General features: G+C 36.8%; 1 protein-coding gene and 1 pseudogene across 3 annotated transcripts in view; one reads left to right on the top strand and one right to left on the bottom strand.

The window, feature by feature from the left end:
• The window catches only part of CLCN5 (chloride voltage-gated channel 5), a 191197-nt gene that overhangs the window by 53447 nt on the left and 114789 nt on the right, over positions 1–22961 (top strand). The window lies entirely within an intron of this gene.
• On the bottom strand, positions 393–1217 carry LOC142865873 (transformer-2 protein homolog alpha pseudogene; annotated as a pseudogene).

Consider the following 22961-nt stretch of genomic DNA (forward strand, 5'->3'; position numbering starts at 1 on the left):
GCAGATGTCTAATACAATATCTAACACAAAAGAAGCTTTTAAAAGATCATTTCTTTCCTCATGTGATTAACTAGGAGTTTATCTTCTATGAAAGCAAAGAAATCATTTACAAAGCATAACACTGGGGTTTCGTTTTTTACTCAAGATGTTTACTCAAATGACAACAATTATACCTTTAAGAGTACAATAAAAGGGGTGGAAAACAGCAACATAATTGACAAAAGTGTAGATGCTGAATAAATCACAGAGTTTTTTAAAGGTTTTTTTTTTTTTTTTTTTTTTGAGGAGTAGGAGGGATCAGAAGCATGGGGAAATCCAGAATTACAGAAAAAAAGAGAAAGAAAAAAGAAAATAAAGAGAAAAAAATGTTCTCAACCGCAACCATTCCATTATCAATAGTGTGTTGGACTGTAGGAATGAGATCTTGGTCGTGATCTGTAACGACTATAATAAGGAGAAGGTGAGATTCTTCTGTACCGGTAATCATAGTCTTCATATCTGTCATACCCACAGTCATATCCTCTATCACAGTAAGAATCTCAACTTCTGCCGCCACCTCCACCACCGCCACCACTATGAGTTGGTCTGCCCATGTAGATGCCTGGTGTAGGCATGTGTGCTCTCTTGGTGAAAGAATAATCCACACGAATTCTTCCACCATCCAGCTCCATTCCATTTGCCCTTTCCATAGCCTCCTTTGAATCCTCTATTCTCTCAAAATACATAAAAGCAAATCCTTGAGATCTCCCAGTTCGCTGATCATAAACCACATTGACACCACTCAATGGTCCATATCGAGAAAATACTCCATGAAGATCTCTCTCTGTTGTATACAAACTGAGACCAAACCCTCCAAGACAAGTATTGGGATCTGGATTCGCCCTGCTGCCTGTATGTCTTCTCCGGTTACACATTGGAGAATGACTTCGGCTCCTTTGTCACTGGTATTCTGGTGTATATAACCTACTTCAAGATCGTCTGCTGTGAGAGTGAGAGTGGAATCTGGATCGAATGTAACGTCTATGAGAAGGCCTCCTTGACCTTGACCTGGATTTTGATCTTGATCGAGAATGGGATTCAGAGTGTTTGAAAACCCTTGATGGACTACGAGATCCTGACCTGCTCTCCAATTTTACACGAGCAGGAGTTCCCATTGGAGATTTTGACTGAGAGCGAGACTCTCTGCCCTCGAAGTTGTTCTCTTCTATATCACTCATGTCGGCCAGGCGCTCCGCCAGAACTAAATAAGAGACAAGTCTCCACTCGAGGGCTGAGGGCCTAATCAACCTGCTGACTGGACCATGGGGAGGAGAAAAGAGTCAGCAACAATGGCCACTCCACTCCACTCCCACTCGGTTGCAGGCCCCCAGATTTTCAGATACTTAACCATCTTAGTCACCTTACTTGGGATACACTCTAGTTCACTCATGTCTCCTTTAAAATGTAGCCCTCAGGACTTGACTTGGTGTAGTCTTATATGTGCAGTCTGACTAGAGCAAAGCACAGTTATAATATATTTTCCTTTGCCCTCCCTTAAAAAATACATACCTTGTTAATGAAGTGGCATATTCTGCCAGTTTGAGGAAATAGTATAATCCATGGGAGCCTTTTCAGATGAACTCTCATTAAACCTTTTTAACCATTTTTAAAACTTGCATTCACTTTAAGCCCATTATCTAAAATGAGGTGACACAAGATCAGAATAATGGGCTCCACACATATACTCGCCATCAAATTGGTACTGACTGATAAACATGGTGCTCAAAGGGTGGTGGTGTTCACCAGGGATTCGGGGGTGGGGGTAGTCCCACATCTGAGGGATGTGGTGAACATTGTGGCGGGGAAGGGCATACCTCTAACCCTTGCTAGGGAGAGGCAAAGATATAAAATGTAACCAAAATGTTAAGAAAAAAAGAAAAACATTTGTTGGGCATGGGGCAGGTGGGAGGGGGGAGAAGGGGATGGGCATTTACATACACAATGATTGTGATGCACATTGTCTGGGGAATGGTCACGCTTGAAGCTCTGCCTTGAGGGGGGAGGGGAGACAAGGGCAATGTATGTAACCTTAACGATTGTACCCCCATAATATTCTGAAAAAAAAAAAAACACATACAAAACTACCACAAAACCAGAGGGGAAAGTTGTAAAAATTGAATCATTCTCATATTAATTTCAGTGTTTGATTTACATCTAAGAAGTTCTTTAGTTGAAATATCCAGATCATGTAAATTGCTGTTTCTTGCTAAATTGAACTGAAAAACATACAACACATTTCTTTGATGATGTAGAGTTTATACAGGTTTTCCTGCAGCCTTATTTTTTTATAAGCAGTGTTCACAGACTACTGAAATAATTTATTAAAAATACTCACATGGATAAATTCTCTTATTTTATGTTTCATAGTAAAAAAAACAAAAACAAAAACACACACAAAAAAATTTGCATTCACTTATTTTTTTCACCAGATAATTTTTTGAGTCCTCTTCTTTATGCCAGGCACTGTGCTGCATGCTAGGGGTACAATGGTGGGTTCTACCCTTATCTCTATTACCTGTCAGTTCCTAGTCTAACCTGTTGATATTTTTGGATTCTGGTTCTCTTTGAAAGCAGATTATCTGTAACTCCATGTTTTACTTAATTTATGAATTTTATGAACATACTTTCAAGGTCTTCCCTAACTTCAGTTAAAAGTGGTATTTTATTAATGCCAAGTACAGAGCCCTGAAACACGCAACTAGATCTCCTTTTGTGAAATTGACATTGATCCATTAATTAGCATTCTTTAAAAATATTTTTATTTTTAAGTAATTATAGATTCAGATAATTATGGATACTGCAAAGAAATGTGCAGGGAAGTCCCTTGTACCCTTCCCCCAGCTTCTTCCAATGATAACATCTTACATGACTATAATACAATATCAAAACCAAGAAATTGACATTAGTACAATCCATGGAACTTATAGGGGGAGAGGAGAGAAGGTTTATGCAATGTTATTACCTTTATAGCTTTAGGTAACCACTCCCAATCTTATACAATCAAGATACTTTGCAATCACTGCAAGAGTCCCTTGTGCTACCTCTTTATATAGCCACATTCCTTCCTCTTCCCTGTCCCTAACCCTTGGCATCCACAAATCTTTTATCTGTCTCTATAATTACATTATTTCACGAATGTCACGTAAATGGAATCGTGCAGTATATATCCTTTTGAGATTGGTTTTTTTCACTCAGCATAATTTCCTTGAGGTTCATCCAAGTTGTTGCATTTAGCAATAGTTTGTTCTGTTACGATTCTTTTTGAGTAAGATTATTCAATCAATCATAAAGCAACCTACTTGTGTAGTAATCCAGGACACACCTCACTGCCTCATGTGAACATATTCTTTAGGGGAAAAAAGGCCTTTAATGACTTACTGAAACTGAACAAGACTTAGTGCCATTACCTTGATCTCAATCTATCATTCACATGACCTGATCATTGCTCATAACCATCTCTTTAATACTCCATCATAAACTATTCTTTTTTTCCATCAAGATTAGCAGTCTTTGTGTTTCAAGCTGTTTCAGAAATGTCCTGGCTTTTGAAAATTGGGCTGTTAGTTTTCAAATTAACAGCCCAAGTTTTCTAACCTGCCATGATTTTTTCAGAGATTACCAGCAATGGCTTCTCAATCAGGAATGTAGGTTATCTCAACACCACAGGATATACTTTATCTGGGCCCACAGACCCCAGTTTATTTGAAACTGCTTGCTACTCTTGATATCTCCATATCTGTTGGGCTCTGATGAACTCTTATTCATGTTGGTGCTACTGTTTTCAGTTTGAAAAACTATTCTTATTTAAAATGGAATAGAAATAGGAACTGAGTCATTCCACTGGTATTCTTGCTTGCTCACTTGTTCTCTTTCTCTGTCACCTGTTCACATATATCTTCTACTTAGGGTAAATTATCTTACCTTTAAAAATCTTTGCTTGCTATAGCCACATTGGTTCCTGCAGCCTGTCAGCATGTTTTTTCTGTGTGGCTACATTCTGTTCTTCAGTCATTTCCCTTTTTTTTTTCCTTTGAGATCATGGGGGATTGATGATATTATGAGACCTTTTACCCCAAATCTTTTATTCCTTTTCAAGATTAGTCCACGTAAGGGTAACTGTGGTCTCTTTTAAAAATTTTAATTCTCAATATCTGGGGAATATCATTGTACTTATCATTTGTTTTTATCTGTGGTCATTATCTAATAGTACTTAAGATGACAGGCTACATTTCCTAAAGTTTCTTTCACTTCTGCTTTTACCAATCAGTTCTTCTTTCTTGGTCAAACTTAGTTACAGAATTTGTAGTTCCTCTGGTTGCTTCTTAAGCATCCTAAAGGATGAAATTTCCCTCATATAAATTCAACATAGCCATTCCCCTTTCATAAGCATATTGCTTCCTGGCTAACACCTCCTTCTTAAATCATCTGTGCCCTCCAGAAATCTTGTTCCTTGGTCAAGAATGTCCATATATTTGCAACCATTTTTTCTGGAACTCTTTCTTTCCATGACACTGTTACTTCCACAATCCTCTTAAGTGGAAACTGCTCATTTGCCGATAATTCCCCAATCTCAAATTAGCTTCTGATGCCAGAATGTTGTCCAATGTCTTTCCTTTTCCTTTATTCTTTGATGTGCCTGGTATCAGATATCATGCTGACTCTCTTCATTGCATAGACCAATCTTTGGGTTACTTGCTCAATTCTGTGAGGCCCCTGGCACTTCTATGTACCTCTGATTCCTGGCATCATCCTAGACCATGTCAGTGGCCACACTGATGCATCATCTTGACCTGAAATAATATGACCTCCATTTTCACTGTGCTTCACCTTTGTATATGGCCACACTTACTAACCATGTCATCAACTGGAACTGTTCTGCTTCTGATATTTCAAACTCCCAAATTCAGCTTTTCAACCAAAACGTCTAGCCTTCCATGTCTCCTGTTCTCTGACTCTCATAGAACCTTTTTGATTTCATTGATGCTTCTAGTCTCTTCCCTTTTCTCTGTGACTTCCAGCCATCTCCTGCTTCTGTGTTCTTTCCCACCCAACAACTTACCACCCCCACTTGACCCTGCCAACTATTTGATATTAATTTCCACAGTATCCTCAGTTCCTTCACATCCCTGTTGTTCCATTGCACCTGTCCTGCCAATCCCCAAACCTAGATGGACTTTAGCATCTGTTTTCTTCTGTTCTGTTCCCAGGCTGCTGAGTAAGTACTAAAGAAAATTGCCTCACCATGCTGATTATATCCATGACCAAACTATGATTTTTAACCACAGCTGGATCCTCAATGACTGCTCAGTAATCCTTTTTTACACATTCCTAGTTGGTTCCTTTTTCAGTTTCCCACAGCAACTATTCCATTTTCTTAACACACCCCTCCTAATTTAGTGCTCCCTATCCCAGCTCCCTTCAGCCGATAATCTAGTTACATAGTTCCTGGAAAAGAGAAGCTCATTGGTTGCAAAATCTTTCTTTCCCTTCAAACTTTTATCTTTACTCTTTTTGTATCTTTTTTTTAAAGGTTAACCTTGTTTTCTTCTTACCTATCCCCTCTGCCTCCTTTAAGATGTTCTGTTCCATTAATCATCTCCCTTCTCTCTCTTATATCTTTAGTATTTTTCTCAAAGAGCTCTTTTTCTTCTGCTTACAAACATATCCAAGCATCTCCCTTTCACTTCCTCCCCCCAAATCCTCTTTTTGAATCTACCCTCCCCACAGACTAGTGCAATATCTTTTTCCTTCTCTTTGTTTCAAAATATGTTGAAAGAGCCACCTATACTTCTTATCTTTCAGTCTTTCAGTCTTCAGCTCATGAAATTTTGCTTCTGCATCCTTCCCTCTATTAAAAACTAACCTATCACAGGTTAGCATGACTTCCAAATTCAGATTAGGTAGATTGTGTGTCCCAAGATACAGAAAACAGGGTCGAGAAGATGTGTATGTGTGCACACATTGGGGATTGCCTGGGCCTGTTTAGAGGGGAAAAGAATGAGGGAAGGGGAACAGAATTCAATACTATTCCTTTCTTCTGTTCCAGGGAAGTTCATAGTGTGATCCAATAACACATTACTGCTTTCTCTTTGCTTTTATTCTCAGCCAAATGTTATCTACCATGTTTCCATCTTCTGGTTTTTTGAATTCCATAAAGAAGTACTACCTATTTACTACAGATGATGATGATGATGGTGATGATGATGATAGTGGCCACCTACTCTGTGTGGTATACTGTGGTAGATATTTAAATACATTCTAGCCCTTAATATTCGTTACCAGTATTAGGTAAACATTCTGATACCCAATTTACAGATGGGCCATTTAAGGTTCAGAGATGGCAATTATCTTGACCAATATCACATGACAAGTAAGAGGCAGCACAGGGCATTGAAACCTGGTCAGCCTGGCTTCAAAGCACCTTTCCTTAACCACTACACTACTGCCTTCTATGCTCTAGTGCCAGATGCCATCTCACCAACTCTAGATGATGATAACGGTGAGATTATATTTATTTTCTGGTGTTTAATGCACCCCAATGACTTTGTTACTGGTACTCTTAAATCAGTATGTAGACTTCTCCAGCCATATGTATGATTTCTACCTCTTTTGCCCTATTTTCTCTTGAGAAGCAGTAGGTATCCCTTCCACTATTATTTTTCTTTGTCACATTTGGTAGTATTTTTTCCTTCCCTTAGTATTTTCTTTTCAGTCCATGTTCATCACATTAGTGAATCTCCAACAAAATCATTTCTTTCTTGTCTTTGTGAAATTTCCTCCATACCTGGCCACAAGTCCATCATTCTGATATCTTAAGTAATTGTTCAGAAAACATCATCCTGTTCTTTGACATCATGTAAGTAGCAAGATATTCATTTCCCATATCCTACCTTCTAGTCAAAAGCCATGACCTTCAATAGGAAGAAGAGGCGAAAAGCTTCCACATGCCAAAGTCTTCAGTGTTTCACCCAATTTTTCAAAGTCAGTAGAGGTACAATTCAGGTTCTTCTTGGTTGTTCTAATTTGTTCCCAGATCTGAACATTTGCAGGAATAAAAATAAGTTAGAAGATGCATAGCATCCATGCCTATCTCATTGAAAGAGTAGAAAAAGTCTGTGATGTGAAACTCCAGCTGGGACTGAAAAAGAAAAAGGCAGCTACTGCTATTAATCAGGCTGAGACAATTGCAAGGTTAATAGAAAGCATCATTTCTCCCAAAGTCATGCAGCAGCTGTAAAATGCCATAAAGACACTCTCTTTCAGTGACTACTACTTTCTTATCAATGATGCCTCCAGACCCACTTGGCTCTTCCCATCAATTACTGGGAATTCCCAATACTGACTGCCCTTACCTCGTAACAGCACCCAATCCCTAGTTTATCCCTTTCTTTTCAAAGAATCAGCTTATCATTTCCTTGATTTCTTTATTGCTTTGTTTTATTTATATTTTTATAATTTTTTCACGGTTCATCCATGTTGTAGCAGTTAACAGTACTTCATTCATTTCATGGCTGGAATAATATTCCATTGTGTGGATAGACCACATCTTGTTTATCCATTCATCAGTTGATGGACATTTAGGTTGTTTCCATGTTTTGGCTGTTATGAATAATGCTACTATGAACATTCATGTATAAGTTTTTGGGTGGACATATATTTTCATTTCTCTTGCCTGTATACCTAGGAATGGAATTTCTGGGTCATATGATAACTGTGTTTAAAATTTGGAGGAACTGCCAAAGTATTTTGTAAAGCAGCTGCTGCATTTTACATTTCCACTGGCAGTGTGTGAGGGTTCCAATTTTTCCACATCCTTGCCAACATTTGTTATTGTCTGTCATGAAATATCTTTCCATTTATTTAGATCCTTTTAAAAGTGTTTTGGAACTTTTACAGTACAAATTTTGTACTTGTTAAATTTATTCCTAAGTATTTTATTATTTATGACAGTGTTATAAATGCAATTGTCTTATTTATGTCATTTCAGATTATTCATTGCTAGTGTATAAAAATACATGGGTTTTTTTGGTATACTGACATTGCTGAACTCATTTATTAGTTCTAATAGCTTTTTAGTGAATTCCTTAGGATTTTCTCTATATAAGATTATGTTGTTTGTATTTAAAAATAGTTTTACTTATTTTCCAATCTGGATGCCTTTTATTTCTTTTTCCCTGCCTAATTGCCCTGGCTAGAACTTGCAGTACAATATTGAATAGAAGATGTGGCATTGTACATCTCATTTTGTTCCTGATTTTAGGTGGAAAATAGCCTTTCACCATTAATTGTGATGGTGGCTGTGGGTTTTTCAGAGATGGTCTTTAATCAATTTGAGGAAGTTCTTTTCTATTTCTTCTTTATCGAATGGTTTTATTATGAAAGTATGTTGCAACCTCTGCCCTGTTAGTGAGCAGGGGTGAGGGTGATCAGGGCCTAGTGTTTTTATCCTGCTGTGCTTGTAGTAGAGGTGTAGGAAGGAGCCCCTATTTTCTTGGCTACCCAGAGTGGAGCCTCTGTAACCCAGAGCTGGGGGAGGTGGTAAAGAAGCAGGTCATAGCTCAGATGCCACCCACTCTCATTGTTTGTGCTGGGATTTAGTAGATTTTCTTGAATGTATCTTTCTACGTTGCTGTATTCCCTTAGAACAATTTCCAGAGACTTTAAATGATTGCTTTTAAGAATAATTTTTACCAGTTAAATTGTGCCTTGCCAAGGAGAGAATTTCCCGAGCTCCTCACTCTTCCATTCTCAATGATTAGGGCTAATCTTTAAAAATGTATTTGGAAATAATTTCAAACTTATAGAAAATTTGCCAAAAAAAGTACAAAAAATCCTGTTACACCTTTTACCCAGGTTCACCTATTGTTAGCATTTTATCCCATTTGCTTGGCCATTTGCATGCTCTGGTGTACATATGTGTGTGTGTGTGTTTGTGTGTGTGTGTGTGTATGTATGTATACATATTTTCTGAACCACTTAGGGGTAAAGGTACATACCTTATGGCCCTTTACACCCAAATAATTGAGTGTGTATTTCCTAGGAATAGAGATACTCTCTTACGCAACCAATGTATAGTTATCAGTTTCAGTAAATTTAACATTATTTATTTCATCTATAGAAATTCTAATCTTCTGATTACTTTTATCTCATGTTTTCTTCTGTTTTTGTATATGTTTTGTATTGTGCATAATATTAGTACAGTGGTACATACGTGGGAGTATGTGCTCAAATATTTTTCTACTGATGGACATGTGTAATTAAAAAAAATTATAAAGCAACCAATCCAGAGGTTGACAAAATGCTGTTACTGTATCAGCTCAGCTGATCCTGCCACGCCCTTGTGACACAGGCAAGATATGTTTTCCCCACTCATATTAAGTATGAAGAAACATTGAGGAATTTACCAAAGATGTGAAGCTTAGCAAGTGTTAGATCTGGGCCTCAACCCCAGGATTTTTGACCCCAGAGTCTGTATTCTTTCTATACCAAATTACCTTGCTGAGTAAGCTCTCAGCTGTTTTGTGACTTTTCTACTTTATGAGTTTTAAAGAAATTTAAGATCATATAATTCCAGAAATTGTGCCAGATACTTCCAACATGCAGAGTTGAAGACATCGTGGTTCAGTGAGGTCAAGTGGCCATTATTTCTTAAACCCTCCCTTTAAACAAAGTACGAAAAAGGAAACTTTACTGCCATTTCTCTTCTTCCTTTCAAAATTACCCACTCCTACATCTTCAGAAATATTTGACTTGACTGCATAACAACATTTATATGGTACTTTACTGATTAAAAAGCATTATAGTACATTCCTTCATTTTAGAGCCACAACAACCCTGTGAAAACAAAACTCCAAGGTGATGTATATACACATAAAGTTTGAGAAGCACTCCTCTAGAGCACCAACCCTTAGCTTCTCTGCAAACCTGGCTCTCATGGTCCCTTTGCCCATCTCTCTGGCAGTGCCCATGAATTGTTGTCATGGCCAGTGCCAGAGAGACTTTCTCTACAGCCAGATGATTCTCTTTGGTTGAAGTCAGCAGTCTTCAAGTGGGATATACAAGATAATCTAAGAGGATGGGGGAAGAAAATAAGTAGAATTTTTTGGTCATATTTATAACTGTTTTATTATTCTCCATATCTTATTTCTTTTCTAAACAACTTTATTGAGATATAATTCATATACCACTCACCCTTTTTAAGTATACAATTCAATGATTTTAAGTATACAGATGGTTCCCTTAAGTATGATGGTTCAACTTATGATTTTTTTGACTTTGATGATGCAAAAGTGAGAGCTTTCAGTATAAACTCTACTTGTCTTGCCATGCTAGGCAGCAGTAGCAAGCAACAGTGAGCTACAGCTATGCATTTTCAACTTACGATATTTTCAGCTTACTATAGGTTTATTGGGCTGTAACCTCATCATAAGTTGTGGAGCATCTGATTCACACTCATTTCAGAACATTTGTGTCTTACCAAAAATAAACTCCCTACCCATTAGTAGTCACCCCCCAGCCCCTGCCAACCATCAGTCTATTTTCTGTCTCTATGGATTTGACTATTCTAGGTATTTCATATAAATGGAATCATACAATAATGTATTCAAGATTCATCCATGTCATAGCATGTATCAGTACTGCATTCCTTTTTATTGCCTAATACTTTTCCATTGTATGGATAGATTGCATTTTATTTATCCATCCACCAGTTGATGGACATTTGTGTTGTTTTTACTTTTTTGCTGTTATTTGCTATGGACACTTGTGTGCAGGTTTTTTGGTGGACATATACTTTTATTTCTCTTGGGTAGTACTATGTTCTTAAATTAGCATAAATGTCGTGTGTTAAATTTTGAGAGAAAAAACAGTAGAAAAGTAAGGGAGGCTCTTGGAATGGAAGTTTTCATTTCTTCTTCAGCTTTTGTTAAATTTTGAGAGAAAAAAACAGTAGAAAAGTAAGGGAGACGCTTGGAATGGAATTTTTTATTTCTTCTTCAGCTTTCCTCTCACTCTGCCACATTTTATTGATCTTCCTGTTTATCTCTTTACTTGTCTTTCTGACTGTTTTCCTGCCTGCTTCTTGCTCCTGCTAGGGATGCTGTTGGGAAAGGAACCATTTCTTGAATAACAATGAAGTGCTAACTACTGCACATTTAACTCCATAACAACCTTATGAGGTTGGTGCTATTAAACCCATTTAAAGATGAGGAAACCAAGGCTCTGAGAGTATAAGTAATGTGTTTAAAGTCACCCAGCAATTAAGAGGCAGAAATGAGATGAGATCCCCCTACCTGATTCCAAAGCCCTTGCTCTTAGGCTGTCTCCCAAATTAAGTGTTTATTGAAGTTCAGATTGAAGTTCAGATCTTGCTTCTCACTTGATACATCAAAGCTGTATGTCTGAAGTGAGAAAAAAAGAAGTGAAAGATGGTGCCAGGATTTTGATGGGCCTATGGGAATGGGATATGCAGGAGGTGGAGGGAATGATAGGTATCATAGCTGAGATATTGAATACAAAAGTAGAACCTGGTTTGGGGAAGGAAGGAATTAATGAATGTTCAGTTTGGGACATATGGAATTTGAGGGAATCATTTATTCAGCTGATATTTGAGGGTCTTCTCTATGCCAGGCACACTGCAGGATGCTGAAGTTGCATTGAAGAACAATATAGCTGTGGTCTCTGCCCCTCATGGAGCTTGTAGGGCAGACAGACAAAAACAATTACAATCAAGTGTAATGGGTGCCAGAAGAGAGGAGGAGAACTTAATTCAGGCATCTGGTGAAAATGATTCTTTAAAGCTCTGAGGTTAGTAGAAAGAAATTCAAAATGGCAACAGCTTAAGGTACAAATGGGGATATAGAATTACCAGAGACAGATACAGGAAAAGATTTAGGAGTCATTCATAGGAAAGTAAAGAGTTGATAATACTGTTTTCTTCCACTTTCCCTCTTTCTACCGGGGAAAAATAGGGTTGCCTACAGCCACATGGAACACTTGGTAGTTACCTGACTTCCATCCTTCATTGTCACGATGCCTTTCAACATGTCTTGCCCTTTTCCTAGAGTTCTCACTCCCATCCCTTTTGTCTAGCCAACTCCTGCCTATCTTCATTATCATTTTTCAGAAAGCCTACTATGACTCCATGTTCCATGTCCCCTTTGTCTCCTGGGCCTACTGATCACAATGTCCTATTAATGGTGAGTACTCTAAGACCAGGGACATGTTCATCAACCTGAATATCCCCACAGTGTCTGACACATAGTAGGATGGATGCATGAATGAAACAAAAAGGACCAAATCATAAGAAAGATTTGCATCTTTTGAACAAGAGGAGGAGTCTTCATCAATTTGTAGAAAGAGAGGTTAGTTGTCAGTCTAACTCAGTGGTTCTTTGCCAGGGGTGATTTTTGCCTCCCCAGGGAACATTTTTTTTTTTTTTGAGACAGAGTCTTGCTTTGTTGCCCAGGCTAGAGTGAGTGCTGTGGCGTCAGCCTAGCTCACAGCAACCTCAAACTCCTGGGCTCAAGCAGTCCTTCTGCCTCAGCCTCCCGAGTAGCTGGGACTACAAGCATGTGCCACCATGCCCGGCTAATTTTTTCTATATATATTAGTTGTCCAATTAATTTCTTTCTATTTATAGTAGAGACGGGGTCTTGCTCTTGTTCAGGCTGGTTTCTAACTCCTGACTTCGAGCAATCCGCCCGCCTCGGCCTCCCAGAGTGCTAGGATTACACCCAGGGAACATTTGACAGTGTCTGGAGATATTTTTCATTGTCACAATTGGCTAGGGGCATCTACTGGCATCTACTGGGTAGAGGCCAAGGGCAATGCTAAACATCCTACAGTGCACAGGACAGCCCCTCATAACAAACAGTTATCCAGTCCAAAATGTTAATAGTGCTGAGATTCAAAAGTCCTGGTCTAATATGGTTTAGCTCTATCTTACCTAAAGTAGTGGTTCTCAAAGTATGGCCCATAGCAGTGGCGGCATCACTAGGGAACTGTTAAAAAGAAAAATCCTAGAGTCCCACCCCAAACTTACTGAAGGAGAAACTGTGGGAGTAGGGCCCAACACTCTGTTTTAACAAGCCCTCAAGGGGATTTTTGATGTGGGCTAAAGTTTGAGAACTGCACTCCTAAAGTAAAAAAGCTGGTTGGTAACAGAGCCATCACCAGAGCCCCAAGAGAAGCCAGCATAGGAATGACCAAGGAATAATGTTAAAAAAATCCACAGGAAGTGATGATTTCCAGGGTGAAGTGATCATTGGTATCAAATATTCCTGAAGAGTTGCTAAATATGAGAACAGGCAAAGAGAGGGGAGACTACCACTAATAGCTATGACTCCTGAAATGGAGGGTGGCAAGGATGATGTCCTTACGAAGAGACAGGTTTGAGCAGGGAGGAGGGCCTGAAAGCTTTTAGTTTGCAGTCATCTATGCAAAAGAACTGCTTTTTAAATTTACATTTACTGTTAGGCATGGGGGAATAACTTGCCAGGACTCTCATCTCTCTAAAGCAGCACTCTTATTATTTTTGTGTTTTCTTCCAGGCTTTTTCTATATACATAACTATTTTTACAGTGGAGTGTTCTGCTATTGCAATAAGTACCAAGGCATTTTCAAAGGTTTTGATAGAGCATTGTGATACAGCAGCAAAGATAAACTTGATTGCATTGTCAGTTTGTTCTGCTTGGGGGGAGGGTTGTTTGGTGGAATTTGAGGTTCTAGGAAAAGCAAGGCAGATGTACTTAGGCTAATTTTGGTTATCTGAGAAGAACACAATAAAAAAAACAACTTCAAAACAAATTTTTTTAAGCTTCATTAAGGAAGCCAAGGACATAGATAAGACAATGTGAAAGGAAAGATATCTTTTAGGAGAAAAAGCTTGCATCATAAATAGTAGATAACCAAAGTGGTATCTCAGAGCTGCCCTATGGAGTTCCTATATTTTATTTGGATTGTTAATTTGGATTAGATTGTTTTCTAAGGAAGCTCTTTATTGAGTGGAGGTTGGAGAGTGTGGAGGGAGTTTCGAACATGTCTGTTTTGGGGGAGGAAGGATTGAAATAGGAGCTGAGGTTAAGGACTTGTTTCCTTTACAAATTGAGTATGTTAGGGAACATTTCCCTAACATTGAATATGCAGTTTTAAAAAAAGTAGTTATTGTGCATAGAGGACATTTTTTTCTCTCTTTTTGAAACTTCATGAATGTATGTGTGTCAAGCACAGTGCAGTGAAACTAGGCACACTTCACAACCTGAGGAAATTGTGTATCCTTAGTTTGTAGATGAGGAAATTGAGGCTCAAAGAAGTGAAACAATATGGCCAGAGTCCAACATCAAATAAGTGTCAGGGCTAGAATTCTAAACCCTGGTATGCTTCTCTCCAACTCTATTGTAATTTCCACAGTGACACAGTTGCCATATGTGATCAGATTCTTAAAGATATAGGAGATTCCTTCATTCCTCTTCTTACTGGACCAAATCAATTATTGTTGTTGTTACTCAAGGTTGTACATCAGGACCATAAGGGGACTTTTCCAAAATATCTGTGTCCACACTCCCCCTAATAGAGGATCTATAGAGGGAGACAAAAAAAAAAAAAAAAAAAAATACCCACCCTCCCCCATCTCCTAGTGCTCTTCTTTTTTCCCCCAGAATCCCAGCCTGTACACAGGCTGATTTTAGAGTTGTAGAGCAGGTGGTGGGCAGGGCTGGGCAAACCAGCAGCAGCAAGCCAATTCAGCTGCGATGGTGACAGCTGCTCCTCTCCAGTTGCCCATAACTAGCTGATCTCAATCACCTAGGAGAGGGACAGGGTGCAAAAGGGTCTTTTGTGGCCATGGACAACTGGAGTCAAGCTGCCTGCGTTCACATTTTATCTCTGTTGCAAAACAACGGTGTGGCCTTGGATAAGCTAATCTCTTAAATTCCCCAAGAGACAGAATAAAGTAGTGGGTACTAGTAAGGACTTTGAGATCTGAGGAAAATGAGTTTAAGCTCCAGCTCTACAACTTTTACTGATGTCTACCCCAGGGTAGACTTCATGGGCATGCGACCTGTGCAGTCACATAGGGCTGGGCACTTGGAAGGGCCTGCTTGTGCAGGGTTTAATAATCTGCTGGCGCTGTCTTTGAAATTCTTAATAATTTTTGAACAAGTGACCTCAGAGTCTCATTTTGCACTGTGCCCTACAAATTATGTAGCTTGTTCCATGTTACCCTTGGGAAAGTACTTAACTGCTCTGAGTCAGTTTCCTCAACTGGGGGAATTGTACTGAGACTTATATGAGAGAATGCATGTAAAGCATTTGGCGCAGAGTACAGATCCAGTTGATGTTAGCCATCATTAACTTGGCCTGGAGCCTCAGTCAGTGTCTTCATCTGGAAAATAAAAGCGCTTGCTTAGAGCATGTCCAAGATTTCCTCTACAAATACAATGTACCTACAAAATTCACTGACCCTAAACAATAAGAAAATACTTCGAAAAACCAGTGGTTGCTCTTTAAATGTAAGGGTTCATTTCCTTTCTTTATAGTCTTGATTGTTTTTAACATGTCCACATTAATTGTCTCTGTTTGTAGCCACTACCTGCTAGTTTTGAAATCTCCTTTGAAAATTCTTACAGAATAATGTTAACTCCTATTTAATCTACTTTAAGTGTGCCCTTTATTTAGTGAATATAGTATGTTGAGAGGGTATGTTTGGCCTGTAGACTCTCCCAACATTATAGACATTTTTTTAAAACCAACGTGGAAGATAAAGATAGGAGCAAAGTGTGTGTGGAAGGGTGGGGGATTGCTGGAGGGGATAGCAAAATTATGAGAGTGTTCATGGTTTTGTTTTAACTGCATCACTGGAGATATATAGAGAGGTCCAGTGGGGGCAGCACAAGCCCCACAAAGGTGAAGAAGAAGATAATCAAAACACAGGTTAGGGCCAACTTTGGAGAGGATGGGGGTGTGTGTGGAAGGAATGTCATCCTCTGAAACAAGGAAAAGTAGGTTGAGAATACTATAAATTTTTTCTTTATTGTATGCTGAAATACCTTAAAAGAAAAGTAGGCAATATCTTCCCCCAAAAGTACCAACTATTTCTACAATTCTGTAACGTGTTTGTGTCCTTGCTTTTTGTTTTTTTGTTTTTTTTACAAAAAAGATATTTGTATTCTCCCTTTATTTTATTAATAGTAAAGTCGTGCCTACAGCCCACACCTACCAATACACCCTTACCATAGGCCACACACTGATCATTTTTCACTTTTGTTGGCTAGAGTTTCATTCTTCACTAATATACTAAAGTAATCATTAATTTTGAAGCATTTGGGAAGCAGGTGATTTCTTTGAAAGAATGAACTTGTCCACAATTCTCATATATTACTTATTCTGTATATCACAGGGTAGTTCTAAAGCTTTTTGCCTACCTTGAATCACTTCTGTCCATTCTTTCTACGTAACAAAATGTAATTCATTTTTGGCCAATCAGCCTACTCAGCTTGTTTGGCAGTGTCTTCATGAATTTAAAATTTTTCCACCAGTATTAGGTAAACTTTCAGTTGATTGATTGGTTGACTGGTTTTAATTGACAGATAAAAATTGTATATATTTATCCTGTACAACGGGATGTTTTGAAATATGTATACATTGTAGAATGACTAAATCGAGCTAATGGACCTATACATTTCCTCACATACTAATTTTTTGTGGTGAGAACCCTTAAATACACTCTCCGTGATTTTCAAGAATACAGGACGTTATTAACTACAGTCATCATGTTGTACAATAGAGCTCTTGAACTTATTCCTCCTATCTAGCTGCAATTTTGTATCCTTTGACCAATATGGTTTAAAACATTTTTTTGCTTCTCTGCTGGCTTTACCTCTTTAGCTATACTTTCTCTACTTTATTTTTTCTATAGTTCTTTCATATTGAAGCAACTTTACTTTTATAAATACTATTATAATTAGTCACAATAAAGGTCTAGTGTTGTCTAATGTATTTAAGGTTAAAGACACAAATATACCTACGATTGTTGGAATGCTGAATTAATTATATGTCTGTATGTGTTTCCCTTAGTTTTATACTACAGTGTTAAAAATAACATTTACAATCTAATGCTACTTTTAGGAATACCTAACAAAAAGTTCAGATGTTCCTTCAACTCTGCTGAAAGCTTTGTTTTTCTTTATACTATAGGCTTTAGTGAAACACAATAATTTAAAACAACCTCAAATGCTTCTTTAAAAGTATGTTTTAAATGCTGTAAAATCACCAGAAAGTATACAAAAACTATTTATGGGTAAAGGAACTTGTGATTGTAAACATTAATTTTCAACCAGATTTCCAAAAGCATTTTTATTTAGTGCCTGAAATAAAATGGGGAAAAATTTATGAAAGCTTGCCCAATGAATAGATTAGGCATAAATGACTAAAAAAGAATCTGAAATTTTAAAAAATCTGATAGGAACTGAAATGCTGAGAACATGCATTGAAAGTTACAAAACTGCCTTAGAAATACATGGAAATGACCAGTATGTGACTGAAAATGCAGATTTTTCTCTAGTGTTTGTAGCTTTAACTAATTCACCTATAGCCAATAGAGTAGTATATTCTTTTTTTATTTATTTATTTATTTTTATTTTAGTGTATTATGGGGGTACAAGTGTTAAGGTTACTTATATTGCCCATGCCCCCCTCCTCCCTTGAGTAAGAGCTTCAAGCATGTCCATCCCCCAAACGTTGCACATCTTACTCGTTGTGGTTGTATATTCTTAAAAACTGGTATTACTTTTCAGGAGAATGAAATATGGATGTAACGTCAAGTTTTATTATGAAATTAATAGGTATGCAGTGCTTTCATTGCTGATGAGGCTGAACATTTTTCAGTGTTCCTTTCTGTATTAAGTCCTTTATCAAACTGGTATTGCTTTCCTTTTAAACTTGTCATTTATTTTTTCTTTTTAGAGACAGAGTCTCACTCTGTTGCCCAGGCTAGAGTGCTTTGGCGTCAGCCTAGCTCACAGCAACCTTAAGCTCCTGGGCTCAAGCAATCTTACTCCCTCAGCCTCCAAGTAGCTGGGACTACAGGCATGCGCCACCATGCCTGGCTAAATATATAATATGTGTGTGTGTGTGTATGTATGTATATGTATATATATATATGCGTGTGTGTGTGTGTGTGTATTTCTTTTTAGTTGTCTAGCTATTTTCTTTCTATTTTTTTTAGTAGAGACAGAGTCTCGTTCTTGCTCAGGCTGGTCTTGAACTCCTGAGCTCAAACAACCCTCCCGCCTCAGCCTCCCAGAGTGCTGATTACAGGTGTGAGCCACCACGCCTGGCCTAAACTTGTAATTTTTAAATGTACTTCATTTTTATTTAGTCATATTTATCATGATGGGTGATGATTTCTTTTTTTGCTTTGGTATTAATAAAATTCTCTCATACATTGAGTATAAATGCACCATTCCATTTTCTTATAGTTTTTCATAATTAAAAAAAGTTTATATCTTTGACTTATTTGGAATGAATTTTAATCATTTCCCAGTAACATTTATTAAAAGTTCCTTTCCCCAATGAGCCATCATTTCTCCATGCTATAATCCAAAGACATTGTGTGAATTCTTTTTCCACTATCCATTCTCCCACATAGCTGAAGTTGCTTGAATCCTATTCTAATTTATGGTTTCATAGTTAATGCATTCCTCCATCTCTGAGCCTTATGCACATCTTTTTCTACTTTTTAATCTGGAAACTCAACCCTTATACTACACCCCAACAACAACAACAACAACAAAACCCACACTCATAAACAATGTCTTGAAATTGCATCAAAAGATGACATGAGTATTTTATTTCATTTTTCTATTCCTAAGCTTTCCTATCTCAGTCTGAGCAGGTTTTTATTCTATTTATTTATTTTTAAATGAAGTTTTAAAGTGCAAAAGTCAATTATTTCAAGATTCAGGGTTTAAATCCAAATATCACTAAATTCATTCCTTTCTATTGCTAGCAGCCAGAGAACAGCAGCTGTTTAATTTTTTTTTTTTTTTTTGAGAGAACAGCAAAAGAACATGGAGAAGAACATATTTGGACTACAATTAATTATGTTCAACTTAAATATGAAGCTGAAACCAATGTAATAAACATTTTCAAGATTTAATTTACCAAACTCTTGGTGGCATCATTAAGGAAATTAGTCTAAGTCCTTGGGCCCAGTGTTCTTTGCCTCTGAGTCTTAGGGTTTTGTAATGCTTCCAGCTAGAGCCAGTCGGCCTATATTGGAAGGCATCTGGGGGTGATTATGCTGGCTTTAGCAGCAGTTCCTCTTTTCCCTTTGACTGCCATTATCATCCATGCTTATTTCTTTGTTTTGCTCTATTAATTTTGGACTGCTTTTCAAAGCAGCAACAGAGACAAAACATTGCTTTTAATGCAGGTGGCATTTAGGAAAAAAAAAGTTGGAAGTTTTAAGAATAAATGTTATAAAATCCCTTTGAATGACTTGAGGGGCCCAGGGTAGCATAACTGTAGAGGAGCCTCCTCCCCCTGATGGGAGACTTGCAATATGTGCTTTCAGGATTTCTTTTTATATTCCAACAAATAGCATTATATAAAACAGGATGGGAGAACTTTAAAAAAAAATTCTATCAAGGGCCATTGACCCACTGAAAGAATTCAATTAAGGATAGGAAGGTAGAAAAAAAAGTAACTTTTTACAAAGTAAAGAAATAGAACATGTTCAATTCATCTGGTTTTAAAATTAGAAAAGGGAACATAAAACCCATTTTTTAGTAAATGCAGTGAGTAATTTACAAGTACTTCAGTTTTATGTTATTGGCAATTAAAAGAGAAACAGAGGAGAGGGCAGAAGAGGGGTATACTGAGTTACATACACATAAAGGCTGGTCACCTCTAAGAGGTACAGCTCTAGAATAGCAACAACTAAATAATGCCAAACATTGCTATTGAAAGCATTTTCAAAGATTGCAGTGCAAGCTTGTGTGCATGTATAGAAGACTTTTCCACACATTTAAAACACCAACTATTTACATTACTGTCCATCTCTTTTATTTGCATGTGTAGAGAGAGACGGTCTTTTCACATTGGTTTTATCACTGGGTATGAAGGGTTTTTAAAAATCTTTTTTTTGTTATTGTTAGACTTTTTCAACTAACATTTTGTACATTCATTTCCATGTATCAGTGTGATACAAATACTTATTTTAGTAGCTAAATTAAATAATATCACTTAGGTTCCTTGACATCAAAGACTGTATATTTTACCCCTAGCTTTATTGAGGTATAAAAACTGCACATAATTAACATATACAATTTGGTGCAGGGACTAAATGTTTTGTTCATGTGCATATTACTCAAGATGAATGATCAATGAGTGAGAAGAATAAATGCTATTTCAGAGTTGGTTTAATCATATTTCTGGGATTTAAAAAAATATATTATGAATACAGCTGTGAGGAACATCTTTTGTACAAAGCACCCTTTTAGATGAAATACCAGAGGTCTGTTTTTGAGGACACCTGTTCTCTGAACTGGGAGTACTGGGTCAGAACATTTGGTATATGTTGTGGTATAAACAGTTTCTTGAATGTTTTCATTATTCACATAGTCCCACAGTTATTTGGTTTTATCTTTATTTTCTGTTTTTTTTTTTGTTTTGTTTTGTTTTTTGTTTTTTTTGAGACAGAGTTCCACTTTGTTGCCCAGGCTAGAGAGAGTGCCATGGTGTCAGTCTAGCTCACAGCAACCTCAATCTCCTGGGCTCAAGCGATCCTACTGCCTCAGCCTCCCGAGTAGCGGGGACTACAGGCATGTGCCACCATGCCCGGCTAATTTTTTGTATATATATTTTTAGTTGGTCAATTAATTTCTTTCTATTTTTAGTAGAGACGGGGTCTCACTCAGGCTGGTTTCGAACTCCTGACCTTGAGCAATCGCCTGCCTTAGCCTCCCAGAGTGCTAGGATTACAGAAGTGAGCCACCACGCCTGGCCTGTATTTACTATTTTCTTATGAATCATTGTCTTTATTTTAAATCAGCCTTGCAACCTCAGGCTAAAATCTAAATGATCATGACAAACAATTCTTTTAAAGTGTTGATGTATAGTTTGCTAATATTGTATTTAGAATTTTACATTGATGTCCATAAATAAGACCAATCTATAATTTTCCTTGTGAGATTTAGACAGGAGTCAGGCTTAGTAATCAAGCTGACATTAACCTCATGAAAATGAATTTGATAGAGCACTCTTAGGAACCATTTGTATAATGAGATTATTATTTAATATTTGAACCATTTGAATGCCTTTTTTGTTTCTTTGGAAGTTTGTTGACAGTATTGCTCACTTCTTTGGTCTATTTAGATTCTTTGTTTTTCTTTTGAGAAAGTTATTCCCTTCATGATTTTTAGCATATTTACAATGGAATTTCCTCATAATTGGAATAGTTTTTGCATTAACTAAAATATCTTTAAAGTCAATAATTTGCTTTTCTCTTTTAATTGTACTAGCAGTTTATCAATTTTATTCGTTTTTCAAACTGCCCCTTAAGATAGCCTTGTAGAGCTATGAATATATTTTGATTCACTGTATTTTAAATAGTCCTTGCTTTTTTCATTCAGTTGTTATTTAAGAAAGATATGTTTTTATGATTTCCATGTGGTTGGATTGTGTTCTTATATCTTATTTCTTATCTTACTGCCTTGCGCTCTGTAAAAATCCTGCCATTTCACATTCATTGAGAATGTCTTTGTGTCTCAGTATATGATAAATTATTATTAAAAAAGAACATTTTCCCCAGATTTTTCACTTGAATCATATGATAAACATGATGATTATATTGTGTTGTCTTATTTAGATGTACTGAATTCTTTCATTGTTGTTCTTGTTGCTAATTTGATTCCTCAGATAATATAGTAATTCTCCAACTAGGATTGTATTTATCTCTGTCATGTTGAATCGATCAGTTTTTTGTTTTGTAAAAAAATCATTAGATTTTCTTTTATTTACTGAGTACTTAAAAAATCATTTTCTGGTGCCTTTGTGTATCAGTTCATAGTATCCTTATTTTTGGTTTAAAATTTGCTTTTTTTCCCCCCAGATTCTGTGACTAATGTCTTGCCCTCTTCATTTGCATTAGCAAACTTAAAAAGAGGTAGCCATGTTTAGCATGTATTTTTATAACCTGTTATGGTCAGATTTTATTAATCCAATTTAAAATTATTTTTCATAATATTTAATGCATAAAACTTAGCATTATAATTATCTTATATTTTTTACTTAGCAATGAGCTTTTCTTTTTAAATTCAGACTCTAATAGATTGAGGGATGATTTAATGATATGAAAAAATAGACTTAATTCCTTAATTTATTGTGTTGCTTCAATTTCTTATTGCCGTGTACAGTGATTCTTTTATTTCTAATAATCTAATGGTCTTTCTTATGTACTTGTTAGGCCATCCATCTTATCCTATTTGTTTTTCTTATGGTATTTTGTATGTTAATTGCTGCTTTCTTCTCCCTATCATTGTGACTTTGCTTATCTACTTTTAGTATTGTAAAACTTTTTAATTGGGCCTGTCTTGCTTCTTAAACAATCATAGTAATTGAGTCCTATCTTGATTATTTTTTATTAATAATAGTTGTTCTTCTCCCTGATTAAAGAAAAAAAGATTTGTATGTTTAATTTCAACAGAGCTGTTGTTTTGCCATCTGTCCAGATGGGTGGCTTCTTGTGCTGCTTTTTATTTAGTCATTTTTCTCTGTTTATTAACAATTAACATGTTTTAAAAACACTTACATGGAATTTCTTTTCTAGGACATGAAAATAAATTGCTGTTTCCTTAGTCAAACAAGGATTTGTTTGTTTAAATTTTTAAAATCTTTTGGGTCTTTTAATCTTTATTTCAGAT

The sequence above is a fragment of the Microcebus murinus genome, chromosome X, assembly GCF_040939455.1.
Source record: "Microcebus murinus isolate Inina chromosome X, M.murinus_Inina_mat1.0, whole genome shotgun sequence".
Taxonomy (NCBI): domain Eukaryota; kingdom Metazoa; phylum Chordata; class Mammalia; order Primates; family Cheirogaleidae; genus Microcebus; species Microcebus murinus.